Raw genomic sequence first — 19,842 nt, forward strand, 5'->3', positions numbered from 1 at the left:
TGAGTGATAACCTCTCTGAGCCTGAAATTCTTCACCTATAACATAGAGATAATCATATTTACCTTCCAAAGTTTCTGGGAGAATTGGAGAAAATAGATGTAGAGTGTCTAAAATATATAAGGTCGTCAATAAATGACAGCTAGTATCACAACCCCTCAGCAAGCTTATTTGAATAAACAGTGCTCTCCGCACCCCCACCCCCCACATCCCACCCCTGACTCTAATCAGACATTTGCATTATACTTAGAACTACCTAAGAACAGACAGGATCAAAGAGCTTCACAGAGTTTGGTAAGCAGTAGTTGTTAAGAGTTCCTATTTTGAAATCAGATATAGTTCAAATTCCAGCTCTACCATTAACAGCTCTATAACCTTGAACAAATTACTTCACCTCTTGGAATAGCATTCTTTATCTGTAAAATAAAAATTCATACCTTTCTCTTGGCACAATTTTGCAGATTAAGTAAATCAGTGCATGTAAAATGCTAAACACAAATAGCACATCATCAGTGAGTGGTATATCATTATTATGGTAATTATCAGAAAGACCAGAAAGTCTACAATATATGGTTATTATGTGGAGAAAGAGAGACAGAGAGACAGAGAGAGAGAGAGATGGAGGGAGAAGTGGACCCAGAGTGGGAAAGAAAGTTTCAAAAGCCCTTGGGAGTCTGTGGATACAGGTTTTTAAGAGATTTCATGTGGAAATTTATATGGAAATAACTTCCTATGTGGGCATGTCAAATAAATTGTCCTCAGCAGAGTCCTGGGGTCCAGTGACAAAATGGCAGGAACAGAGGGTGGCGGGTGCCAGAAGAAACAGGCTGGGCCCTGGTCTCAATCCCCCTCCACCCAGAGCAGACTTTATTTGTTTTTCATGTTTGGTGTTGGATACATGAAATCTGTCACCAAAAAAACAGTTTTAAGCTGTTTAAGCAGAAGGCAAAAAAAGCTGTTAGAATGAAGGTATGTGTATGGTTAGGATCCAGAAGAGCTATAATCTCACTTAATTTTCCACTAGAATGTAGACTCCACCAGAGCATCAAGTGTTACCTGTTTTGCTTAATGCTTTGTCCCCAAGGCCTAGAATGGTGCCTGGCATATAGTAGGTATTCAGTAAACATTTGTGAATGAATGAACGAATAAGCTGAACAAATGTTCATGCCTTGCAATCGCTCTTGAGCTGCAGTGGCAGAGCAAATTCACTCCCACTGAGATGCCTGTTGGGAGTCACGTTAGATAACTAGAGCTCCCATGCATTGATTTTCCATGCTGAAAACATAATTGATCTATGAGAGTAGATTATGTGGTCCCAACATTGATTTTGGCATTGCTGCTGACCAGGCTGCCCAAGACAAAAATGCTCTTTTCCTTTGGTTGTTTGGTATTTGAAAGCAAAAAATTAAGCACTCAAATAGGCATTACTCCAATGAATCTCATACTGGTTTTGAGCATTTTTGTAAGTCTTAGAAACATAAAATCAAATATAAAATATTAACCAGCACACATTTAAGACTTTTCCATTTACAAAGAGCTTTCACATATGTTTCTCATGCAATCTACACAACAACTCTGAGAGGTGAATAGAGTGGTAATATCATCACTCTAATTTCATAGGTAACAAATGTGAAGCTTGGTGAATTTAAGTAACTTGCCAAGGTCATGCTTGTCATAAGTGAGCTGAACTTGTACACAGGTCCTCTGATTCTGTTTCTCATGCTTCATAGTGTTCTTCAGATGTTCTTTAGCATCACACTGTTTTATAATTCTTTTATCCAAATAAGGATACTTGAATCAATCTTGAATTATCAGGATTTCTGATAAACACATTTTGAGAAAACATATTCATGTTTGTGTAATGGGTGAATGTTTGATGGCGTGTCATTTTAACTTTGTTTTGTAATAGTAATATAATTACATGGATTCAAAAATCAAAATAGTATTAAAAGGTATACACTGAGAAGTCTTACTTCTACTCATTTCCTCTCAACCACTCAACCTCATTTCCTCTTGCCCTTCTAGGCAGCCATTTAATTAATGAGCAATTTTTTTAAATACAAACAAACTGAAACCATAAAGGAATATAGTTAAATCCTATTTGCAGGTTTTAAAGGAGAAAAAAAAAATCCTAATAGGAGAATGCATAATAGCCTGAAGAGTTAAGGAACAAAACATTGTTCTTTTTGAGTTGGGCAACATTTATATCTGCTCCTCATGCCTTAATTTATTTTTTTTAAAGTAAGCTCTATGTGGGCCTTGAACTCACTACTCTGAGAGTAAGCGTCTCATGCTCTACAGACTGAACCAACCAGGCACCACTATTTCTCACGCCTTAGGATATTTTCCCAGTACAGAAATAATTTTATAAATACTAGATTTTCTTTCAATGTGACTATCATAATACCCAATGTGCTATGTAAATTGCCAAGGATCACAAGTTCCAAAAGAAACCTTCATGTAATTGTTCTTTATTAACTGGTATGTTTTTTTTCCTAGAAAAATTTGGAGTACTTAATATACTTTAAAGAGGTCACTGGAGTCTGAAGGGATCTATAATCAAGGTTAAAGCCACCCTATTGCCTTGGAAATATGTGCAAGAATTACCTAGTTTCATATAATAGATATCTTCATATAAAGATATTTGTAATCTTTCTTGATTTTGTAATAGGGAATACATAAATTCCTCTTTAAGGTCACTCAGAAGATTCTTTTATAAGGTGATTGATTTCTTAGTTATGTAAATAATCATACCCTACTTTATCCAAATTTTAAATATTTTTGTTTTCTTTTACATATATGCATTTCTTAAAAACAGGTATCATTTATCATGGGAGATTCTTCTGGGAAGAAAATGGAGGAATGTTAGAGTTCTAGTAACAACCCCCAATGTTATAACTTAGCAATAAGCAACAGAAACACAAAGTGTATTTAAAAGAAACACAATTATCTATAAAACTGAAGAGAAATAGTTCTTCTGGGGAACTATTAGTGAGAAATAATGAAAGTGGAATGTGTACACAAACATCATCAAAACACAGGGGATTCAATCCAAAGAGATGAAGCTGTGAAGATTTTTGGGGGGAGTGGTGTCAGGGAGGTCATGGCAGGGAGAATGTGCAGAGAAAACTGCTAAGGAAAAGCAAATATTTTCAACCCTCTTCCAGATTCAGGAGAAAACATTCCCAAATAGTCTTCTGATGAAGGAATATTTAATCTTCTTATTGGAAGCAAAGAAAGAGGATTTTCTTGTCGATCTTTTATTTGATCATTCTGTGATTATTGATGACATTGATACATTAGGTATGCATTATTGTAGTTCTTTTCTCTGAGATGTGAAATTTCTCTCGCAATTTGTGTTTTCTCATTGCAATGCTATAGCTTTGTGTTTCCTAATTATAAAGCAAAAAAGTAAAAATTTACAGTGAGCCTGAGACTCTAGAACAAACCACAAATAAGATACAAATAAAATATCTGAGGAAAATCACGTCTCCAGCTACACCTCTCCTTATACTTTATATTCTACTGACATCAAATTGCAAAGTCACCTAACAGGCCTTGATGTTTCATCCTCTGTGACTTAGTTTCTGTCTTCCCAGAATTCCCTTCTTCCTCTGTGTACTTGACAAACTCTTCTATCAAAGAACAAGCTAGAGATCATCTCCTCCAGGAAGCCTTCCTGGCTGCACCACTGCATCCCCAGTAGAATACCACTGCTTCCTCCGTGCCAGCTCAGTGTCTAATATTGTTGCATTTTTTCCCTCAATCTTGTAATTCAAGTAAACAAACATCCAGTCTCTCCACAGAGTATGAGTTTCATGGGGGAAGGGAGTGAACATAGTAGACAGTCAATAAATGTTTGATGAATGACTCAGTCAATCAGTAAAGATTTGGGTGCTAGTGAGAATCTTGAAAATGGGTTGGGACATGTGGAGAGGCTGATACTATTTCTAAATGATAATAAAATGATGATAATAAAAATACATGATAAATGTTAGATGGAGGCAAAAGAGGGTTCTTGCTTTATACTATCCTGAAATGTTCACATATGTTAAGGAATGAACTTGTTCAAAGGACTCAGAAAATCACAGGTAAACATGAAGACAGTAGGTAACCACATCTTGGGGTGGGGGGGGGGGGGGTGGCAACAGTAAGATCTCAGTTACTGCCCTCTCCTTTTCCCCACTTCTTTAGAAAGGAGAAAAAGTTCATGGTTATACAACTAGTATAAGCCAAGTTCATGAATTTGATAGCACTTTTTCTTCAAAGCCTCATTAAATGTGTTATATGTTTAGTCTTAGAATCTGTGGAGCTACATTGTTCTAAGCCCTGGGGCTTTAGAACTCTCCTTTGCTCTAAAAGAGCACTTTTCCTAAATCTAGCAAGATGGCTGCTTAATAAAATACACCAAGTGTCTGAGCAATTGAAGGAAGAGAGTGGTGATTATGGTTTAAAACTGGATATAAAAAGAAAGCAGATTACCACTGAAGTGAGGATTTCTGCATGTCATTTGGTTTAAATGGAACTGTGATTAGGAAGAGGAGAAAGACATCTGAAAAGGTCATTACAAAAAATAGTAACAGTTTTGAATTTCAACTAAATGGATAAAATTTGGGACATCACAAATGGAAGTAGTTTCTAAAGCTCTCTACACAAAGCATTTAATGTAAAAAGTACAAATGCCATAGAAAAGTATATGTAACCTCTAAAGAGCAACATAGTTGGTTGATAATGAATTCTATCTGAATAAAATAACATCAAGTGTGTATAAAATATGTAGTTAACATAATGAACAACTTAGTTTTAGGTAGCAGCAAAACAGGCATAATTATTTAAAAGGAAAAAATGAATTCATCAGTAAATATGAATTATCTTTCTGGCCACAAACATGAGATTATGGATATAATAGACTAAATCACCAAGCCACTAGAAAATAAATATTTGGAAAAAATAAAACTTACTTCTTATAAAGAGAGACAGACAGATGTTTGAGGACAGAGCAGAAGTCTTACATGTTCCTGGTACTTGCTAGCTACCTAATCTTGTGAAAGTTATTTAGCCTCTCTGACCTTTAGATCCTTCAACTGTGAAAAGGAGTTAATAATGCATTCTTTATATGGTAATTTGATGAATACATCATAATCATAATTCCTGGCTCATAGAAAGTGCTCAGTAAATGTTAACTACTAAAATAATGAAAACTAATGATGTAAAGTGCCCAGTATATGCCAAGCACTGTTCTAAGTGCTTTCCCTATATAACCATATAATCCCTAAAGCAAGCTTCTGAGGTCAGGGCTATGATTGTTCCCATTTTACAGATGAAGAAACCAAGGCACAGAAAGACTAAAATGACTTGGATCACACAGCAAGGTAGTGTTGGAGCTGTGATTCAACCCCTGGTCTGACTGTACTGTCCCTGTTCTTGGCCATGATAGCACGCTACTAAAACAATAGCTTGTTTAAATTTCTCCATAGCACTTATCAATCTTATTTGTTTGCTTATGGTATTCTCCCATTTGAAAATAGGCTCCATGAAAATAAGAACCTTGACTGCTTTATTTTATTAGTTTATCTTCAGCAACCAGAACAGTGTTAGGCACAGAATAGGTATTCAACAGTAGTATTTATAGCACATTGAATTATAATTGTATTTACTATAAATAAAGAAGAATGTTGGGAAATTATAGAAGATGATGAAAGAGTCAAAAGGAAATATGTGTCAGAAAGTAAGGTTCTAAAAAAGAATATGCAGCATCATTGCTAGTAATGAATCAGAAACACTCCCCAAAATTACCAGTGACAGTTTATTTACAAAATAGAGCCTTGGCAAAATACATAGCACATATGTTTTCCCTCAATTGTTGATAACAGAATTAAAGACAGGCACAGTTTCGTTTTTCCTCATTTTTCAAACTGATAAGAAGAAAGAACACAATCCAGCATTGCCATGGAACACAAAGAAATACCAGACACAAACAGGATTGATTACCTCATAATTCATTGCAAAAAAAAAACCAAACAAACCGACAACAACATTCAGTAAAATCTGCTGAGATTAATCCTAATACCCATTTTGTTTATAAAAAGAAAATATGATAATAGCATTTGCCACCATCCAGATACCGAGGAAAGCGAAATAGACTTTATATACTACCAAATGGCCTCAAGATTCCACATGGGCTTACTTGTCATTTATTGCTCACATCTGCAGCCCAGGCAAACCTGCTCTATCACTTCAGAGTGTGTATTTCAATCATAATTCTGTTACCTTTGCTTTCCATGGTAGGGTCAGGCAATACTTTCCTATCTCTATCCAGCTGGAAAAAAACCAATAATATATTTATCGTTCCTCCTTTGTTCTGGCCCTTTGCTAGTCACTGGGAGCAAAGACATCCCACTCTCAAAGGCTGGAAAAAAACAAGATCTATTTGACTTCCATGTTTGTCTGAGGAATCTGACTACATACCAAATTTAAATCCTGTATTTGGAAAACTTCTAACCTCTCTGCTACAACTAAAGGCATGTTGTTAGTGGCAGGTACCAGGGTCCAGATGGAGTCTATCATGCACAAATGGACAGTTTTGTGGTTTCTATTCAAAGCGAAGCCCAAATTAAAAACCTTTTCTTCTCTGGATATAAAACAACAATGCGGGAGTCAGTATTTTGATGTCTAAAGTAGCATTTGTATGGAGTTTAAATCTCAAAAGAAAAATATTTAAAAAAATAATAAGGTTATGATTAGGTCTCCTTTTCTCCTTTTTAAGACAGAAACTAAGACATCAGGAGAATTTACTAAACAAGTCTGCTATCTCTAAGTGTTTCAGTTAATTTAACCTTTATTTAACAGTAATTTTAGAAAAAAATATTTGCTGTTGATTCTGTGTCCTATTAAGGTGTTAATTTTCAATCCCAAAAATTTGAGAGAAAATAGAGACTTTCTAAGAATTGTTTTAAACACTCTGATACAAGAATTAAGTTGACATCTAACTATGAAAATTTCCCTAGAGCTATCTTTAGGCTACATTTTTTGAACACCAGGGACCAAACAAAACAGAACAAAACAAAAACAGAAAGTCAGCACATTTTCCCCAACATCAATCAGTTCTTTCTGGCCTGGAAGTGGGGGTGTGGAAGGGAGGGAGATGTCATTTTAATACTATAATGGAACAGGCAGTTTGGGGTAAAGTTTTCAATGGTCTTTCCAGAAACCTGGATCATGTCCAAGTAAAATCCAGGATGTATGCCTTCCTATCTGCCAACACTCACAGGGCAGGCTCACCAGCCTAACTTTTTATAGTCTTTGTCTTTCTTCAAGGCTGGGGAAGACTGCACACATCTGGCCTCAAAGGAGCTGTGATTATAGTGGCTAAAATATTTACAGAGCACCTGCTGGGTAAATAAAGAGGCACTGTAGTAGAGTGGCCTAAGCACAGATTCTGGAGCCAGCCTCCCTGTGTTCCACTTCTAAATCTGTCATTTTTCAGCTGTGAGACCTTGGGCAAGGTACTTAAGCTCTTGGTGCTTCTCCTCATTAGTAAAGTGGAGATAATAATAGTAGCTATTTTATAAAATTATTATGAAGGTGAAATGAATTAATATTTGTAAAGCTCGTAGAATAGTGCCTTGAAGATAATAAATCCTAGTTATTGGTAGATAGTGACTCCCATCTAACCTCATAACCAATGCAAGGTCAGGGACATTAGACTTCTACCTCCCCCATGCACTCCTCAAGGGCGGCTGACATTTGTGATTTCCATTTCCCTTTAGCTCCACTCATTCAGATTGCTTCTATCTGATTTTGACTGACTAGATGTGGTCATTCATGCAATGGCCATATATTGAACAATTACTAGATATCAGCACTCTCTAGGTCTAGGAGCTGAAGTTAGTAGGGCAGGAAACTGCCTACTACCATCACCCCCTACTCTGGTTTTCCCAGCTTTGCACCTGTCCTAGAAGGTGTGGTAGTCGATGCCTAGTTGTATGTATGTTTCTGGCTTTGTGATATTATTGTGATTTTAGATAAACTGGTGTGAGGCACACTCCCATTTATTTAGAAATGACCTCTCATTCCTAAATAACTTAACCACAGTTAAAAATCCACCAAAGTAGTTTTCAGAGGCTCTTGCTCAAACGCTTGGCAAGCATTGGCTTATCTTCTGTTCTGAATGCTCTGGGCTTAGGTATAATATCTATTTTATAAATGGAAACATTTTACAAGAATATGAGATCTGATATAAAATAAACACTCGATATATTTCAAAATGAGTTATTAATATAAAAGGACTAGTGGGGTGCCTGAGTTGCTCAGTCAGTTAAGCATCCAACTTCAGCTCAGGTCATGATCTCGTGGTCCATGGGTTCGAGCCCTGTGTCTGGGTCTGCGCTGACAGCTCAGAGCCTGGAGCCTGCTTTGGATTCTATGTCTCCCTCTCTCTCTGCCCCTTCTCTGCTCATGCTCTGTCTCCCTCTCTCTCAAAAATAATTAATAATAATTATTAATATATATAAGTATATATACTTATATACTCCCAGAGAGAGAGGAAGACTAACTTTGAAGGCAGTATTTTAGTGACCAATGAGCCTGACTGGAGAGAAATTTCCAAGCAAGGAGTGGAAATTTGGGGGTCCTGGAGTAATTAACCTTTAATCAAAATGCAACCAATATAAGATGCAGTGTTGTTTTATATTTCATTAATTTTTTTTTAAAACTTGCCTATTATGATTATAAGACTATAGACATTGACTGTAAGATGCATCTCTTTTTCAGAGATGTAAAAATGTGAAAAAATTACGTCTTACAATTGATGAAATATGGTGATTATTCACATTTTCCCTGAAACTCACATGGTGGATAGTTACATGATGCCCCCTGGGCTGTGACATAAGTGAGATGGGTTGTATGTTCTGTGGGACTTTCTATGCGTTCATGATAACATCACTCCATCCATTCCTAATCAAGCAAGCAATCTGGAATGCAAGAGATTGTAAGCATGAAGTCATTATAAAAACCACCTTGATTCATATTTATTAAAAACCAATACCAAATTTCAGTTCTTTGAATATAGTTACTACCCTGAAAAAATTACTAACATTTTATAATACATATCACCACCAACAATGACATATCAGCAGGTAATAAATTACACCATGCATGAAAACTGATGTCCCAAGCTACTAAAATGGTATTATTGGAAGCCCTTTTTAGGGAGCTTTGCCTTCAGGGTTGACAGGAAGGTTGCTGCTCAAAAAGTCAGTTTGGTGGATGGGAAGAGGAAAATAACCTACTTGGTCTAAACCATATCACAGACCCTGACCCAGATTTTCAAAATTTCTAAGCGGGTGCCACATAATAATACTTAATCTCTGTATTTAAGTTCGCCATTGTCATTATCATGAAAGGAACTGACCATGTCCACAGAAGTTCAGGAACTCACAAGAAGATCCTGATGGTTTTGTCCACCTCAAGGTCTTAAAGGCATTGACTTTGTTGATTAAGTAATAGCACTGTCAATGCTGTAGAGTTTAGATAAAAGAACAGAAATCACACTTGCATGGAAAGTCAGTATATCCTCTCTGCCCTCCAAAAATCACAAATCATCTCAATATTATCCATGCTGAGATGATTCAATAGAACATCTTCAAGAACTTCAGGATTCCCCTTCTAATGCCTGCTTGTGGGTTCTGATCTGGGACAAAGCTGGACTAACCTGTAATTACTATCAATGTTGTCATTACTAATTTGGGTTCCTGGGTATCCTTTAGAGAACCTTCCTAGTGAAAAACAGCAGTTTGGCTGGTCCACCTCAGCTACAGGTATAAATTTTACTGTTCACTATGAGCACAAAACACTCCAAGGTCCCATATGACATTTCAAAATTTTGTGTCAACAGGAACCTCTCCAAGAGAGGGCAATCACTTCTCAAAGAAATAGGTAGTGTGTCAGGACAAGGGCATGATGTAACTTGTTGAACAATGAATCCAGGGAGGACCCATGAAAATCAAAGTCCTACAACCAAAAATCAATAAAAACAGCTGGAAAGCAAAGGCATTTACTAAAGTCTCCAGAGTCACAGTTGTGTTAATTAAAGGGAAGCCCCAGAGGGTCATGTGAATTTTGAAAAGAGCTTTTCAGTGCCCCCACATGATTGACGTTCCCTTGCTGTTCACCCTGGGTACTTGCTCTCTCCAACCCCAAGAGTGTGCTCCTGCATGTGCCTTGTTTTAGAATGTACCCTCCGCCACTCAGCCATCCACTTCATACCTCTTAGCTCCCAATCACCTTATACAACCTGTCCTTCAAGAACACTCAAGGCTTCTTCCTCGGTACAGCTCCCTAGTTACTGTCTTTCTGTCTTTGAAACTATCCTTGTGCTTTATCCATATAGACACTATGATTTTTGCATAAGAATAATTTATGTACTTCTTATTCTCTCCTTTAAACCAGAATCATTCTGATTTATCTCTGTGTCTGGAATATATGAGATACTCAATGCATATGTACTTAACTAGTAAATGTAGCAATCAATTAACCACTCAATCAATCAATGAAAATAAATGGACATGTCCTGTGAAGTATATTTTCTCTGTGGCCATTGAGAGCATCTATTTTATGGTTTCTTCTCCACCAAAAGGTCAGCACTTCTATCCATAAAAATATTATGTTGCAGAGGTGCCTGGGTAACTCAGTTGGTCAAGCGTCCAACTTTCAGTTTTGACTCAGGTCATGATTTTATTGTCTTGTGACTTCAAGCCCTACATCAGATTCTGTGCTGACAGTACAGAGCCTATTTGGGATTCTCTCTCCCTCTCTCTGCCCCTCCCCCACTCACACTGTCTCTGTCTCTCTGGAAATAAATAAATAAACTTAAAAAGTATATAATGTTACAAAATGATAAACAGCCTAGGAAACTATATAAATGATACAATTGCAGGCAGTACTATGAGTAAAGAGGAGAAAGATATAATCAAAATCAGAGTGATCAGCATAAGAAGTAGAATTGAAACTGTGATATTTATTTTTTTTAAGTTACTTTTATTTAAGCCCTTATATGCCAAACACTGAGCTAAACAGATACATACATTGTTCTCTTTAATCTTCAAACAGGCCTCTGAGATACATACCTGCATTCTCTTCATTCTATGGATTAGAAAACAGACTTGGAGAGACTAAGTAATCTACCCCAGACCACCCAGCCATTAAGGGGAAAAGCTGGATTTCATGTATGACTCATGTATGATTTCATTCATACTGTACTGTGCTATAAACCAGCGAGATTTGGATAAATGTGATTAAATAATAAGAGGAAACAGCCTGAGCCTAGATCTGTAAAGTTGTAGAAAGGAGATGTGGCTGGTAAACTCAAGGATCAAGGGTTCGGGTCCACCGAGGGACTGACCAGCAGGGCATTTCTTTGGTAGTAATTGAATACAATGTATGTGATTGTGATTTATAAGAAGGAATACATCGGTCTTCCTCCCACTTTCTGGCAAAAGGCTCCTAAAACCCTTAAAACGTTTTCTTTTGTTATGTTAATGAGGTGACTTTTAGCCCGAGCTTGAGGGGATTGGCTGCCCACTGGAGCCTACCATGTGATTCAAGGGTTGGAAATTTCAGTCCTATCCCTGATCTCCAGGATGGGAAAAGGGGCTGGAGATTGAGGTCGATCCCTAATGGCCAAAGATTTAAGAAATCATTCCTATGTAATGAAGCCTTCATAAAAACCCAAAAGGACTGGGGACAGCTTCCAGGTTTGTAAACCAGAATGTTTCACAGTGTCACAGTGCAATGTCCCAAATTCCATGAGGACAGAAACTCCTTCATCTGGGGGCACCTGGGTGGCTCAGTCAGTTACACGTCCAACTTCAAGTCATGATCACGAGTTCACGAGATCAAGCCCCGCATTGGGCTCCATGCTGACAGTTCAGAGCCTGGAGCCTGTTTCAGATTTTGTGTCACCCTCTATTTCTGCCCCTCCCCTGCTCATGCTTTGTCTCTCAAAAATAAATAAACATTAAAAAAAAAAAAAGGAAACCCCTTCATCTCACTGTTGATATGAATCCTTTGATGTCTCTTGTACTAAACCAGTTATCCAGTGAGTAAACTGGTTTCTTGAATTCTTTGAGCAGCTTTAGCAAATTAATCAAACCCAAGGAGGGGGTTGTGAGAACTTCTATTTATAGCCAGTCAGTTAGAAATATAGTTAGCAACCTGTACTTGGTATTGGTGTCTAAAATAGAGGACAGAACTGAACCCTTAGTCATACTATTAATTATCATTAACATTTAATTCATAATATATTAATATTATAATTACTAATATATTAAATATAATTACTTTAGAATTAATAACATGTATTTAATGATTTATTAATATATTATTAATAATTATTATCAATAACCTGATGCTATCTCCAGGTAGAGTGTCAGAATTGAGTTGAATTGTAAGACACCCAGTTGGTGTTGGAAAACTTCTTGGTAGTATGGGGAAAACCCACACACACTGGAAGTAGTGACCAGAACTTAAATGTGGAAAGGAGTATCATGCGTAAGAGTCGGCAGCATTAAATGACAGACTAAGAAGGCTTACTATATCCTAGTGAAAACCAACAAAAATAGCAGATTAGTCTACTGGAAGATTAGTCTAATAGTTATAGGCATAGTTGATGGGAAGCAAAGAGACCAGTTAGGCTACAGAATTTTTTATTAAGAACTGCAGAATCTTTCTCCCAAAATAAGAAAAGTTTATAATCAGCAAAAATTTTATTTGAAATTGGATCTTTTTATGGTTACCTCCATATAGCCATTTTCTAACCTAAATTCTATACTAATTATATCCTTGAGTAATAGTTGGTGGACACAGTTGTTAGCTTTCTCTTTTGTATCGACCAAAGTCAATAGTGACAGCAGACATCATGATCAGTATTCAAGTACAGATGACCTGGCTCCAACTTTTCTGTCTGATGAGGATGGAGAACATGTGAGAGTGGTGTGTGTGTGTGTGTGTGCGTGTGTGTGTGTGTGTGTGTGGTGTGGATATGTATGTGGTCAGAGAAACTCTCCAAGAAGCCCTGCAAACCTTTCATGAAACTAGCTCCCTTAGAAAATTCTAGGGTTAACACCATCACAGAATCTCTGGTTCTGATACTCACAAATTATTTACGGTACCTGCCCCTTTGTCCCCAGTATTTGAAAGACTCCACTTTCTTATTTCAACCTCTGTTTAAAGACACTGCTTTCAAACACAATGGGTTGTCCCTATCATTATGCTTTTAGTGGCCATCTTGGATCCTGCTTTGAGTCCCTAGCTTACCTCTGTAAGAAGTACCGTAGAGCCACTCTGGACCAAAAAATAATCATTTGTTAAGTGATGACTTTCTAGCTTTAAAAAGCTTCAGACTGTGAATAACACAGTCTCATTCAATCCAAATTGTTTGAAATGTGTAAGTTAATAGGAATTCAGTCAAGAAGAGCCAAGGAAATGTCAGAAAGTATGAGAGCACCACCTCTGGAATCAAACTAACCTGGGTTTGAATTCCAGCTCTCCCACTTCCTGTACAGATCTTGGGAAAAATGTCTAAACTTTCAGAGCCTCAGTATCCTCAGGATGAAAATGAGGATCATATAATACCTCAAAAGTAAGTTATATAAGCAAGATAATACAGACAGAACCTCCTGGTAGATAACCAGGCACAAAATAGATGCTCAGTAAATGGGAGAGATGATGATAATTATAAGCATAGGTACATTTGCCACACATGTACCTTATGTTTAATATAGAATATATCACTTATATTTCTGTACTAGTACTTTATGTATCTGTAGGGCCTAAGACATAGTCTGACACAAAGTATATGCTCAATAAATACTTGCTGAAGAAAGCTGAATGGCTAAATATAACAGTTGTTTTGTTATACACATTATATTTTCTAGTTAAGAATGAACTCTAAGGCTCCCTTAGGATGCTGACTCAGTATTATGGTCCCAGTATTAGATTATAGAGATAGGAAATATTTCTATTTGTTTATGTTCAAAACTATTTTGCATTACATTTATTGAGTGCTTTCTATGGTGTCAGATACTGTCTCAGTGTTTTGTACATATTAGCTCATTTAATCATCACCAGAACCCTATGAGTTATTACCTACTTTTGCAGATGAGGAATCTGAGATGTAAAGCAGTCTGCTCAGGTTCACAGCTCACAAGAGGAAGACTCAGGACTCAAACCAGAAAGTCCAGCTTCAGAGCCTGGATTTAAAATTATGATGTTTCTTCATATTTTTTTATTGCTGCTTTGTTTGTTTTCTTTAACACAGAAATTATGAAGTTAGCCACATATCTCAGCCTTTTGAAGCATTTACTAAAAATAAATGCATTTGGCAATATTATGTACTTAGCAATTATATAATTACACGTGAATAGCTGTTTGTCCTCTTTAACACACAAAGCACTGTTAAGTTCACGTCTGAAAAAGAAACATGGGCCCACACAGGCAGTGACAGGCCCCTGTTAGGCATGGCTCTGAAGTATGGTGTGCTTTCTGGATTTCACTCTGGGCACTTAAAGTGTGGGTTATCTCAGCTAACTCTAAGTGGATGGTGCCTTTCCATAATGATGCTTGGAAGTACTCTTTTGTCTCTAGAGTTTATTAAGTTAACCAAAGGATGGGTTGAAAACTAAACATGCTGAGGAGTGAATGACACAGTTTAATCTTTACAGGAGCAAAAATATATGCAGTAGAACCTTGATATTTTCCAAATTAATTTCCAATTCTTTGAGCCTAACTGTGAAAGTCCATGGCTTGTAGTAATTTGTAATTTTGTTAAAGGGATGTATAGGAATAAACCTTTAACTAGTAAGAGAGCCTACTGATCACCCAAATCCACATTTTAGGACAGTCTTATTCTCTTCTCATCCTTAATTATGTAACTCCCATGCTTCACTATGAGAAAAAAAAAATACTAATAATGGCTTTGGTGGGGGGCGGGGGGAATGCAGGAAAGACAATGGAAGGCTCTTGGGAAAATAATTGTCCTTTGCCAGAAAGGAAAGGATTGGAAAAATAATCTGTCTTTTGTCCCTTTCTCTAGTGGGAAGGGTTGGCAGGACAGCTCTTATAGGCTAAAATGTTACCTGCTAATTTGAAGACTTTGGCTGATCTGAGGACCGGTGTCTGGGGAATTGCCAGTATCTAGCAAAGTACAAAATATACGGCTCCCCTGGAACTATAACTGCAGTGAGGTTCTGATGTTAACTACTGCACCCCCTTTCTGGTGATTGCTGAAGTGCCTTGCCTTTATTGGCTGAAGGAATCAGTCACCTTTGTCTTGGTTCTGAGCCAGGGCTGGCCTCTCCAATATCTTCCTACTTTTCTCTGTCTCTGTGCCAGTCTGTTTCCCAGACACATATACTACACATAATTCTCAGCTTTCATGTGTAAATTCAAAGGATATGTAGACTGAGTTGCACTTCACTGCCATGTCTGCATAGCACTATCTGTTTGCTGTCCCACAGACAGTGCGGTCTAGAGAATTGAGCAGTTATGACCTTCTCTCTTCTCGTTGTGCTGAAATTTCCATCATAGCTGTCCATGACTAAACACTTCTTTTTCTGCTGCTGAGACCGTGGGAGCAAACACTTGCATAGATAACCTTGACGTCATGTAGGAAGAGAACCTGATCCCTTCTGTGTGCCAGCAGGAGAGTCTCTCCTCTACAGCTCTTCCTTACCCAGAAGAATATTTTCACTACAGTCATTTCCTGTGGCCTCACTGTCTCTCTCTGTCCCCCTTCCTCTCAGAAGCAGAGTTGTCTCTAATGTCTAAATGACCTAATACCTGACCTGTAGGGTTTGTGTGTTTAACCCTTTCATGTCCACTTACATATTTATTACAAGGCCTCAGTCTCCTAGCCAGTTAATATGTGCTCCATTAATCTATCTTATCAATGACCATTGAATTTGTTTATTTGTTGAGTCTGGAAAGGTAATAGATTATCCTTATATAGATCCATTGTTTAGAAATCTAAATGTGCTTTCTAGATGCATAGAGTCTATTACATTAACAATGCTGTGTGTGTGTGTGTGTGTGTGTGTGTGTGCATTTTTATTTATATATTTGAGAATATTCAGTTGCAAACCCAGTTGTCATCATCTTCATACCTGGTATTTGCTGCTTGCTTATGAACCTCATCCACTGGACTGACTTGAATTCTGATAAGCATCCCATATTCTCAGTATCCAGTGAGACTCAGTTTTGAGTAGTTTCAGTTTTACAGTCTCTAATCCAATACGTAATTTATGCTGGGTATGTTAAATATATTAATTGGTAAAAAAAAATTGTATTCTTTTTTAGTTAATTTTACTGTATTTATTTTAACAAGCTACATTAAATAAATGTTGTTTTATGTATATAAAATTACCTTCTTTGTAATAAGGTAAAAGTAGATAAGATCTTACAATATAATAATTTACATTTTGAACGTTAATCATAGGCAACATTCATTTAAATTTTCTCATGAACAAACAGACCTGACATGTAAACTATCCTAGTTTTTAGCAGCTAGAAATATATTCTAGTACTCACCCAATGTATTATTACATTTTTCTGGAAGCAAATTAATTTTTCCCCTTTTTTATTGACAGCTATTATTATAATTAGAAGAATAAATAATTACAAATTAAATTATCACTGGTGTTAATTGCATCTTTTCCATCCTGGGCCTAGACTTTGTCAACATTGTCCCTGTATCTATCTCACATCAAACTCTGTGCTTTCTTTGCTTCTTTTAGCCAGAGTGAACTATTTTCCTGTGAATCCTTCCTCTTGTGTCTTGTGTTTCAGTGAAACACTCATACCTCTTCCTTGACACATTTTGGCAATCACAAGTAAGGCCCTTAACCACTGGTCTTCCCATTCTCTAATCACCAAATCAGGAGCCAGCAGGGCAGACACCAAAGTGAGGAAAGGAATGTGATCTTTCTCAAGAGACTCTTGTTTTATTTAGCAGCAGCCATGACAAGAGCCCTTTACCTTTTCAGTGCAAATGATAAACGTTACTCCTGCCATTTGCCAACTTTAATTAACAGATGTGCTGCTTCTCTATAATGTCCTGAATGTAGAACATTTCAACACAGCAAATAAACATAATTAAGCAAGACAGAAGTCAGATTCATTATTTGTATTTCAAATCCTCTCATTAAATATACTTGACATTTAATGTAAAGCAAGAACTCCACTGTCTTTCAATGAGTATTTATAAATGAGTGTTTATAACACAGTAGACACTCATTAAAAAGTTAATGTTAGGGGCGCCTGGGTGGCTCAGTCGGTTGAGCGTCCGACTTCGGCTCAGATCACGATCTCGCGGTCCGTGAGTTCGAGCCCCGCATCAGGCTCTGTGCTGAGTGCTCAGAGCCTGGAGCCTGTTTCAGATTCTGTGTCTCCCTCTCTCTCTGACCCTCCCCCGTTCATGCTCTGTCTCTCTGTCTCAAAAATAAATAAACGTTAAAAAAAAATTAAAAAAAAAAAAGTTAATGTTAGAAACTCTCCCCTCTCCCATTTAAAATAAGTCACCATTGATTTTTGTTTAGTTTATTTATTTATTTTGAGAGAGAGAGAGAGAGAGAGAATGCATGAGCAGGGGAGGGGCAAAGAGAGAGGGAGAGAGAATCTCAAGCTCTGCACTAACAGTGCGGGGCTCAAACTCATGAACCACGAGATGATGCTCTGAGCCGAAATCAAGAGTTGCACTCTTAAATGACTGAGCCACCCAGATGCCCCAACATTGATTTTAATAAATGTTTTTTGCTGCTAGTATTTTTCTAAGATAGTCTACTGGTAGAAAATTAAGATAGTCATTTGGATAATTCAGGGTAAATTTCTTCCAATTATAAACTTAGCATTTTTAACTAAATAAGCTCCATGTTTAGGATAAAGGCATCTTTAATGGGGTGAGCAAGGAAGAGAGAGAAAAAGGACAGAGACAAGATTCAGTTGAATTGTATTACTGCCTTCTTTATTTCCCTTTGCATTTGACTCCATAACTGAAAGCTGTGAAATAGACTTTAAATATATAAAATCATTGATGATTTGTGCAGGATTAAAAAGACTTTAATTGTACTTGGTTATGAAACTTCACATTTCTATTGGAAACTCCCTGAACAAACAATCTCTATTGTACAGTATAGAGAAAAAATAATCTGGTCAAAGGGCCAAGATTTGAGAGACCTAGATTTTCCTATTTATTCTGTCGCTAGATGGAACATTTTGGTCAAGGTATTCACCCTTTCTGAATCTCAGTTACTACTACATGGAAATCATACTATATCTCCTTTGTAGATTCGCTGTCTCCTACATGACTATTTCATTTTTCTCCATTTCATACCTTTAATAACTCCTTCCTTACCATCATCTCAGCTAATGAGCTTGCTTTCCATTTTCCTTTGTGTAATCAAAAGAGAATTTCCACAAGTTCTTACCTATCTACCTATCTGCCTACCTATCTGCATCTGTGAATTCTCTTCTGGTGCTATAGATGGACTCCCCATGTCTTCTCCTTTATTTTACTGAAGGAGACTTTGATTTAGTAATTCTCTCTCCTCTCTTGTGCATTGTCAACATTTCCTTCTCTGTTAGATCAACCTCTTCAAAGAAAAAATCATACTGCTATTTATCCAATCTTAAAACAATCAAACTTTGCTTCCAACAATGCTCATGGGAAAAATTCTCTTTATGTGTCCAGTTTTTCTTCTTTCATTCTCTCTTGAGTCTATCAGGTCCTCTCTACAGTGCTTCCCAAAACTACTTTGTATTCCCAGTGCCACAAATTACCTCCATCATCACTTCTCAGTCATCATTTTATTTTCCAACCAAAATTTTTTATAGTTGATTATTCTTTTCTCCTTGGAATACTTGTATCCCTTGGCTTATATGACCCACATTTGCATGATTTTTCTATCTTTTTTGGTTTCCAGTTTTCAGTAATTTTTGTGGGTTTTCCCTCACTTCCAAGACCTCTGATTTGGAATGTCCCTAGGCTTAGTCCTCTCATTTATATTCGTGACTGACCCCTTGTTGGTCTCATCCAGTCTCCTGGTTCTAAACTCCATGTCTGTGCTAATGAGTCTCATTGCAGTCTCAAGTTGGGGCACCGACACTCTGCTAGGAGGTCCAGATCCATGTTCAACTTCCCATTTGAGTTCTCTTCTTGATTGTCTAATAAGATCTTAAACATAACATCTCCAAAATTGAGCTCTTAATCTTCCACTGCCTACTACCAGCAACTCTTACATTCATTCTCACTTCAGTGGCAATTCCATTTTTCCAGTTGCTCAGGCCAAAAAATCTGGTGTCATCCTTGAATTCTCTCTCTCATACTTCACACCTGGTCCATAGGTAACTTCCATCAGCCATACTTTCAATCTATACCCAGACCTTGATCATTTCTTAGCATCATCATCTTTCCCTCCTAGTCTACATGACGATCATTACCTGAATGCACCTGACTCCTAATAGTCTCTTTGGTGATGTTCTTCCCCCTGTAGTCTGTTTTCAGCAAGATAGATAATATCACTCTTCTGCTTCAAACCCTTTCTATCCCATTCAGAGCAAAAGCTGTATCCTTACTATTGACTTCTAAATCTTCTGTTACCTCTCTCATTTTGTTCCTAGCTACTCTTCTTCTTCTGTCTCTACTGTAGTCTTACTGGGCTCCTCCTGTTCCTCTAATACACCAGACACATCTATGCCTCAGGTCCTTGTTGGTACCAGCAAGGAATATTAACCATATGATTGTAGAGTACAGAAGAGAATAGAGCCTCTCTCAGTTGCATCTAATGACACCTC

At 37.2% G+C, this 19,842-nt stretch overlaps 1 protein-coding gene and 1 long non-coding RNA gene across 4 annotated transcripts in view; one reads left to right on the forward strand and one right to left on the reverse strand.

The window, feature by feature from the left end:
* LOC122201112 (disks large homolog 2-like) overlaps positions 1–19,842 on the forward strand; it is a 1,368,059-nt gene that overhangs the window by 1,083,474 nt on the left and 264,743 nt on the right. The window lies entirely within an intron of this gene.
* Positions 1–19,842, reverse strand: part of LOC122201120 — a 46,894-nt gene that overhangs the window by 1,924 nt on the left and 25,128 nt on the right. Inside the window, exon 2 of the long non-coding RNA XR_006194088.1 lies at positions 8,847–8,969. This is a non-coding gene — a long non-coding RNA (uncharacterized LOC122201120). The remainder of the gene's footprint in view (positions 1–8,846; positions 8,970–19,842) is intronic.

Source organism: Panthera leo, chromosome D1 (assembly GCF_018350215.1).
Source record: "Panthera leo isolate Ple1 chromosome D1, P.leo_Ple1_pat1.1, whole genome shotgun sequence".
NCBI lineage: Eukaryota > Metazoa > Chordata > Mammalia > Carnivora > Felidae > Panthera > Panthera leo.